Genomic DNA, 9469 nt, shown 5'->3' with positions numbered 1-9469 from the left:
TTCCTAAATACCTTATTGATCTCAAGATCATCTGTAACTATACCTGAATCGGGTTGAATCTGCAAAATATAATGGGATCTGGCATAGTTGATGAGCTAATAGTTTTTGAACTTTATCACCATGTTCATGAAAGTGAGATCTTGAACAGAGAATTTGTTCAGTAGCACGGACTGTCACAAGGACATCCCGTTCTGTCTGTAAAGAGAGCCTTTCCTTATAAGTGGCTGGGTTTGGAGAGGTGGAGTACAAGTTATCTAACAGAGATATGTATTGTATCACACGAGTCAATTTATTCTTCCTGAGTTTTTTCTCATAACTTGCACAGGATATTATCTCCCCCTTAATGTATGCCTTCAACGCCTCCCAGAATACAGAGGCCGACATCCCGGCCTTGTTCAGGAGCACACAAAAACCTATTTGAAGTGAAACAAAATCCACATAGTCCTCATTTAAAAGTAATCAAATATTTAGACTTGTGGTTGTCAGGTTTTTAAAGAATAAATCCATTGAAATTGGAGCATGATCAGAGATAACAATTGCATCATTAATGCTGATAGATATAGATGAAAGTAATGTATTCTCAACTTCAAATTGGTCTAAGCGGGTTTTAAATATGATGAATGTTAGAAGAAGGAATATTGCCTATATTGGATCAAAAAAGCGCCAGACATCTGAAACAGAAAAATACTTCTAGAGGGATCAAAAAAGCGCCAGACATCTGAAATAGAAAAATATTCCATAAAAGACAGAATTACCATCCATCCCCTTCCATTTTCTACCGCTTGTCCCTTTTGGGGTTGCAGGGTGGTGCTGGAGCCTATCTCAGCTGCGTTCGGATGGAAGGCGGTGTACATCCTGGACAAGTCACGACGTCATCGCAGCTGAATTACCATAGCGGTTTTAAATTTTATGTGATGAGCGATCATGATGGGGATTGAGCCAACAGTCAAAGGAAAAACTGCACTTTTTTGGGAATTTTGCCTATCGTTCGGAATCATTATGAAAGACAAAATGACAAATTTTTTTTAATGCATTCTAACTTGTAATTAAAAGTCCACTTACAGTGGAGCTAATGGGAGCTCCTCTATTTCACCAATAAAATCGAATAAATAACTGTTCAAAAACCACCATCCATCCGCCAACAATACTCCATTTACATTTTGTAATTTGAATTTTAACCAAGTATTAGTGATATTGTCATTATAAGCGCTAACGCAGACAAACAATTTATAGCAGCGACGTGATCATTAGCGCGTGTGCCTATTTTTACATTATCTAGTGGCCTGCTGCTTTCTCGCTTCCTTGCCCCCTGTAATTTATTCTAGATCATAAATCATTTATCTACCCTGGACAGATGCATTTTTTTAATTAATGTGCTGCGTATGCTTAAAAGAATCAAACTATGTAAATATTAATGGATATTATAAATGTGCCTGTCACTACATTACATACAGTCATGGTCAAAAGTTCACATATACTTTTGTAGGACATAATGTCATGGCTGTCTTGAGTTTCCAATAATTTCTACAACTCTTATTTTTTTGTGATAGAGTGATTGGAGCACATAGTTTTTTGTCACAAAAACATTCATGAAGTTTGGTTCTTTAATTAATTTATTATGGGTCTACTGAAAATGTGACCAAATTTTCTGGGTCAAAGGTAGTGTGAGTGAGTGAGTGAATTATAATTATATAGCGCTTTTCTCTAGTGACTCAAAGTGCTTTATATAGTGAAACCTAATATCTAAGTTACAGTTAAACTAGTACCTTTAAAAAGTAAACATACAGCAATGTTAATATTTGGTTAAATGCCACTTGGAAAGTTTCACTGCAATAAGGCGCTTTTGATAGCCATCCACAGGCTTCTGGCAAGCTTCTGGTTGAAGTTTTGACCACTCCTCTTGACAAAATTGGTGCAGTTCAGCTACAGTTGTTGTTTTTTTTGACATGGACTTGTTTCTTCAGCATTGCCCACATGTTTATGTCAGGACTTTGGGAAGGCCATTTTAAAACCTTAATTCTAGGCTGATTTAGCCATTTCTTTAGCCCAGAGTCTAATGACTCCATCACACGAGCCCTATTCAAATGGGCTCAGAGAAGTCAACAGGTGTTGTCAATCATAATCACTCACATGAAGTTAAGAGGCCATGCCATGAAGCTAATTTGATTGGATTGTAACTTTTCTATGTCACTAAAATTGACATATTGTATACATAAATTTTATGTTGCTGTATTTATACTTTTGACCGAGCAGATTTGGTCACATTTTCAGTAGACCCATAATTAATTAATACAAGAACAAAAACTTCACGAATGTTTTTTTGTGTCAAACAAGTATGTGCTCCAATCACTCTATCACAAAAAAAATAAGAGTTGTAGAAATTATTGGAAATTTCAAGTCAGCCATTACATTATGTTCTTTCAAAGTGTTGACCACGATTGTATATACTTACATCTATACATAAGACCTCAATGGAAGTGTTTGGATATTTCTGTAAAAGGCTTTACAGGCAGAATTGTGTGGCTTATGTAGGCTCAATTGTAAACAAACTTTTGATCACATTTATTTAATATTTAGAATTCAAACCTCTTTTTTTTAAATAACATTTGTTGTCATGTCTTTCATAATGACGGTGAACGATAGGCAAAAAAAAAAAAGTGCAGTTCCCCTTTGAAATCTCCTCTTAGTATCAATCAATCAATCAATGTTTACTTATATAGCCCTAAATCACTAGTGTCTCAAAGGGCTGCACAAACCACCACGACATCCTCGGTAGGCCCACGTAAGGGCAAGGAAAACTCACACCCAGTGGGACGTCTGTGACAATAATGATTATGAGAACCTTAGAGAGGAGGAAAGCAATGGATGTCGAGCGGGTCTAACATGATACTGTGAAAGTTCAATCCACAATGGATCCAACACAGTCGCGAGAGTCCAGTCCAAAGCGGGTCCAACTCAGCAGCGAGAGTCCCGTTCACAGCGGAGCCAGCAGGAAACCATCCCAAGCGGAGGCGGATCAGCAGCGCAGAGATGTCCCCAGCCGATACACAGGCAAGCAGTACATGGCCACCGGATCGGACCGGACCCCCTCCACAGGGGAGAGTGGGACATAGAAGAAAAAGAAAAGAAACAGCAGATCAACTGGTCTAAAAAGGGAGTCTATTTAAAGGCTACAGTATACAAATGAGTTTTAAGGTGAGACTTAAATGCTTCTACTGAGGTGGCATCTCGAACTGTTACCGGGAGGGCATTCCAGAGTACTGGAGCCCGAACGGAAAACGCTCTATAGCCCGCAGACTTTTTTTGGGCTTTGGGAATCACTAACAAGCCGGAGTCCTTTGAACGCAGATTTCTTGCCGGGACATATGGTACAATACAATCGGCAAGATAGGATGGAGCTAGACCGTGTAGTATTTTATACGTAAGTAGTAAAACCTTAAAGTCACATCTTAAGTGCACAGGAAGCCAGTGCAGGTGAGCCAGTACAGGCGTAATGTGATCAAACTTTCTTGTTCTTGTCAAAAGTCTAGCAGCCGCATTTTGTACCAACTGTAATCTTTTAATGCTAGACATGGGGAGACCCGAAAATAATACGTTACAGTAGTCGAGGCGAGACGTAACAAACGCATGGATAATGATCTCGGCGTCTTTAGTGGACAGAATGGAGCGAATTTTAGCGATATTACGGAGATGTAAGAAGGCCGTTTTAGTAACGCTTTTAATGTGTGCCTCAAAGGAGAGAGTTGGGTCGAAGATAATACCCAGATTCTTTACCGTGTCGCCTTGTTTAATTGTTTGGTTGTCAAATGTTAGAGTTGTATTATTAAATAGAGTTCGGTGTCTAGCAGGACCGATAATCAGCATTTCCGTTTTTTTGGCGTTGAGTTGCAAAAAGTTAGCGGACATCCATTGTTTAATTTCATTAAGACACGCCTCCAGCTGACTACAATCCGGCGTGTTGGTCAGCTTTAGGGGCATGTAGAGTTGGGTGTCATCAGCATAACAGTGAAAGCTAACACCGTATTTGCGTATGATGTCACCTAGCGGCAGCATGTAGATGCTGAAGAGTGCAGGGCCAAGGACCGAACCCTGGGGAACTCCACACGTTACCTTAACGTAGTCCGAGGTCATATTGTTATGGGAGACACACTGCATCCTATCAGTAAGATAAGAGTTAAACCAAGACAGGGCTAAGTCTGACATACCAATTCGTGTTTCTATACGTTCTAATAAAATATTATGATCGACGGTATCGAAAGCAGCGCTAAGATCGAGGAGCAGCAACATAGATGACGCATCAGAATCCATCGTTAGCAATAGATCATTAGTCATTTTTGCGAGGGCTGTCTCCGTCGAGTGATTTGCCCTGAAACCGGATTGAAAGGTTTCACATAGATTGTTAGACGCTAAGTGTTCATTTAACTGCTCCGCAACAATTTTTTCGAGGATTTTTGAAATAAAGGGAAGGTGAGACACCGGTCGGTAGTTTACCATGAGGTCAGGATCGAGGTTAGGTCTTTTAAGAAGAGGATGAATAACCGCTTTTTTGAATGCTAGGGGAACAGTGCCCGAGGAGAGTGATAAGTTTATAATATTTAGCACTGATGGACCTAATAATACAAAGAGCTCCTTGATCAGTTTCCCAGGAAGAGGGTCAAGTAAACATGTTGTTTGTTTTATTCCATTTACACGTTGTAACAATTCCTCTAATGTTATTTCCTCAAAACGAGAGAAACTATTTTGGAGGGCAGTATCCGCCGTATATACAATCGTGTCAGTGTTAATAGAACCCCGTTGTAGCTGGGACGCATTGTCTTTAATCTCCTTTCTAATGACTTCAATTTTCTTACTAAAGAATTGCATAAAGTCATCAGCTGAGTGGGTGGAGCTACTGGAAGGAGTCCCTTGTTGGGTTAGCGATGCTACCGTACTAAACAAAAATTTAGGATCGTTTTTATTACGGTGGATGAGATTTGAGTAATATTTAGCTTTAGCTAAGGTAAGCATGCGTTTATAAGTTATTAAACCATCACTAAATGCTTGATGGTGCACCTCAAGTTTAGTCGTGCGCCATTTGCGTTCCAGCTTTCTGCATAATAATTTCTGAGCTCTAGTTTCTTCTGTAAACCACGGGGTGCGCTTTTTTGGAGCCTTTTTTAACTTTAGCGGTGCTATGTTATCAATGGTTTCGCGCAGGGCGTCGTTAAAGTTGTTAGTGAGGTTATCAATAGAGCCCACATACTTTGGGAATGGTGCCATTACCGAGGGCAGTAGGTCAGCAAGAGTTGTCGTTGTGGCCGTATTAATGTTGCGGCTGCTATAGCAGTTATTATTATTATTAGTTTGACGAACATGCGTCTGAACCTCGAATTTTATAAGGTAATGATCGGACAATACTTTAGTATACGGGAGTATCGTGACTTTGGAAGCGGTGATACCCCTGACAAGCACTAGGTCTATCGTATTACCGTTGCGATGCGTGGGTTCATTTATTATTTGTGTGAGACCACAGCTATCAATTATAGTCTGGAGCGCTACGCACGGTGGGTCCGATGGGGTATTCATATGGATATTAAAGTCCCCCATTATGATTATATTATCGGCGTGTGTCACTAGATCAGCAACGAACTCTGAGAATTCATTGATAAAGTCCGAACAGGGCCCTGGGGGGCGGTAGATAAAAGCCAGGTGTAGAGGCAGCGGTGTGACAGACCTCATAGTAAGCACCTCAAACGATTTATATTTATTATTTATGTTAGGACTAAGGTTAAAGTTTTCGTTGTATATTAGTGCGACCCCCCCACCCCTTTTGAGCGGACGGGCAATATGCGCATGTGTAAAGTTAGGAGGACATGCCTCATTTAGCGCAAAAAAGTCGTTTGGTTTAAGCCAGGTTTCACTGAGACCGATGACGTTAAGATTGTTGTCTCTGATGATATCATTAACTAACAACGTTTTGGGAGACAATGATCTTATGTTTAAAAAACTTATATTATAGGTAGTGGGCTGTTTTAGGGAATTTTTGATCAAATTATCCGTAGTAGCAATATTAATAATGTTGTGTTTATTATGCCCAGTGCATTCAGTATAATTACGACCATATCTAGGAATTGATACGACGGGAATGTTCCGATTGTTTGATTGTTGCTTTGATAAACTGCACGCATCATGGTTAGCCTCCTCAGTAACGGGGATTTTCCGATTGTTTGTTTGTTGCTTTGATAAACTGCACGCATCATAGTTAGCCACCTCAGTAAAACACATGTCCAACTCTGAAACACTCAAAGCAGAAAAAACTTGTTCTAATTTAACTGACTCCTTACCCAGACCAGTAGTCTCGCATCCTTTATTTAAATCCGTCTTCAGGGTGGAGGGAAGTGGTGTTCTGTGGGGATTAGCCTTCTGCTTTGTTTTTAGCCCCGCTCGACATCCGCGTTTCCGATCACACCGCTGGCGTCTGCTCCGTAGACGGCCCCCGCTGCTACTAGACTCCGCTGCTTCACAGGCCGCTGGATGTAGCCGCCGACGTATCCCCATGCTAGTTAGCATGTTTAGCACGCCCGCGTCTATCAGTCCAAAACGGCCCAATATGTCCATATCCAGAAGTGTCTGGCGGTCGTACGTGATCACGGAGTGACCACGATGTGAGCCAGCCATGAAGTCTGCATGCATAGTAATAAATAGTACATTGATAGGTCAGAGAGATTCAGAAAAAGACGTTTGAAAACAGTGTCATCGTCATAGTTGGGAGCATAAACCTTTCTGAGGGCTACTGGGGTGTTGGAAATGTGGCCATTGACAACAACATACTTACCATTGGAATGGGAAATATTATTTGAGTGTACAAATGGAACAGATTTGTGTAGCAAAATAGCAATTCCCCTCGATTTGCCTAAAAATGAAGAGTGGTTAGTCGGTCCTATCCCCCTCTCCTCAGCCTGAAGTGATCAGAAAGTTTAAGATGAGTATCCTGCAAGAAGGTTACCTGGGCGCCCAAATGACAGAGATAATATCTTACTATGTTTTATAGGATTATTAAGCCCTTTGCAATGAAAACTGGTAAACCTAATGTCACACCCATCGGACGTCGCTGTTAGATTGGGCTGGGTCATTGCAAAATGATGCAAACTTCAAATATGCAGTATACAAAAATGCAAGTTTGTGGTAAAACTAAACAAATATAAGCTTGACTGATGCAAAGAAAAGAAAAACAAAACATTGGCCTTTACCCACCCCAACCCAAAGCTCTTGCAGAAGCATCCCTCTAAACTGGGTGCGTGCAAAATCCCCACACCACAAAAATCAACCACCGCGCCTGTTTTTCACAGACAAACAACGCAGTAGGCACCAAAAATGTGACATCGAGTTAGCAAATAAAGTGCACTAAGGTTTGAATTAAAGCAAAAAGGCTGTTTAATCACAGTTTACTATCCTAATCTATTCCATAAATGGAATGTGTATATATGTACAGTATATATAAAGAAGACTGATATACAACCGGGAAATTAGTCAACAAGACAATACCAAAGAAAATACTTAGGAGTCATACCAACAGAACATAGGTACTATACCATCGGAAAAACAGAGAAACTATACCATCTGAGCCACACCACAGAGGATGGTAGAGCGGTCATGCCAGCAATTTGAGGATTGCAAGTTTGATCCCACCCTCCGTCATCCTAACCACGGTCCTGGGCAAGACACTTTGCTCACTCACCTTGCTCCCAGTAGCACATACACTGATGTATGAGTGTGCAGGACTCCCTTGATAAAAAGATTGTTAATCTCAATGGGACTTTCTTGAGCTATTAGTTTGAAAAAACATCCATCCATCCATTCATTTTCTTCCGCTTCTCTGAGGTCAGGTTGCGGGTGCAGCAAGCTAAGCAGAGAAGCCCAGACTTCCATCTCCAGTAAAACCGTGAAACATAATCGATAAGAATAGTGATATATCACATGCTTCTAGTATATGTCAAAATAATTATAATAATGGATTATATTTTATATAGCGCTTTTCTATTATTAAATACTCAAAGCGATCACAGAGAAGTGAGAACTGAGAACTGGCGGCACATGGCATCGTGGAGCTGCAACTGGAGGCACTAGGCGTCATGGAGTTGGTACTGTAGCTTGGCGTGGTGCTATCCTTGGAGCTGGTGCTAGCCTTGGAGCTGGTGAAGGTGGCCTAGCTGGGGGTTGCGGATTGGCAGGCCAAAAGACTGTTGGTGGTGGCCGGGCCGGAGGTTGCGACTTGGCATGGCGAAAAACATGTGGTGGTGGCCGGGCCGGATGTTGCTGCCTGGCTGGGCGCAGCTGAGCCACCCCATTCTGACAGTTGACAGAGGGCAGAATCCTACCCTCCAATTTGTCCACATTGTCTTTCATTTTTCCCTACCTGGGTTTGTGTGGGTGAAAAAAAAGAAAAAATGTTGTGATGTGGGGTTGAGCTCTAGTCTTGGGAGGCGGAGCGTGAAAATTACCAGCTGACTTGGACTGACTAGCTCTGATATCTAAAAACATGTTTTGATAATGTTTTATCATAAACTTAAAGTCTTTTCTTAGGGGCGGCTGAAAAAAAAAAAGTTCAGGGAAAAAAAATCTTGGGCCAATTCCTCAATGTCCGTCGCGGGGTAACTGAATGCTGACGTCATTATGTCAGGACGGGGGGGTCGCAGCTTGCTGCGGGATCGTTCTCCCAGGAAAGCAGACGGACTACTCTGGACATGGCGTGCAGGTATAAACATGATTTAATTTTAGCTAAAAAAGGTACAAGAAAACAAAACTAACACTTTAACGTAAACTATGAACATGACACAAACAACACTTACTGTGACTTGAAAAGAACAGCATGAACTTTGTCATGAAAAATGAGCATGACATACTGTGGCAAGAAGAGAGCATGAAACGAACAACAACAATGACGCCAGGCCGACTGCCTGGCAACTATAAGCTTAAATACTGCCTCTGATTAGTGCTCGGGAAGCAGGTGAGCGGGCGAGCACTAATCAGAGACAGGTGAACACAATAGTTAACCGTGGCGACAAAACAAGGGAGTGAAAAAACAGGGATCAATAGAGTCTTAAACAAAACAGAACATAACTAAACAGAACAAGATCACAAGACATGACATTTTATCCTTTTTGAGATTTAAACAGTTCGGACAGCCAAAAACAACGCAAGTATTGGGCATTTTTCTTTGAAAAAGGCTAAATGGCGCCGAGAACCCATTAAGAACAGACACTGGCGTGACCACCAAGCATATTTATTGAGTGGGACGTGAGCCGGATGTTACATTATTTAAAACCAAGCAATAAGCGCCATATATTGATGACTGTGTCTGTTAGCTGCTAAGGACGAGCTGCTAAATGCTATGCTACGACTCTGTTTTTTAGCTGCTAAATGCTATTCTATATGCTCAATTATATTGATGACTGTGTTTGTTAGCTGCTAAAGCTATGCTACATGCTCC

The 9469-nt window shown here is 41.2% G+C and overlaps 1 protein-coding gene across 1 annotated transcript in view; it reads left to right on the top strand.

Annotated features, from left to right (window-relative positions):
- grm7 (glutamate metabotropic receptor 7) overlaps positions 1-9469 on the top strand; it is a 31893-nt gene that overhangs the window by 12075 nt on the left and 10349 nt on the right. The window lies entirely within an intron of this gene.

The sequence above is a fragment of the Nerophis ophidion genome, linkage group LG16, assembly GCF_033978795.1.
Source record: "Nerophis ophidion isolate RoL-2023_Sa linkage group LG16, RoL_Noph_v1.0, whole genome shotgun sequence".
Classification (NCBI taxonomy): Eukaryota; Metazoa; Chordata; class Actinopteri; order Syngnathiformes; family Syngnathidae; genus Nerophis; species Nerophis ophidion.
Note: the sequence above shows the minus strand (reverse complement) of the source record. Positions and strands in the feature narration are given on the sequence as shown.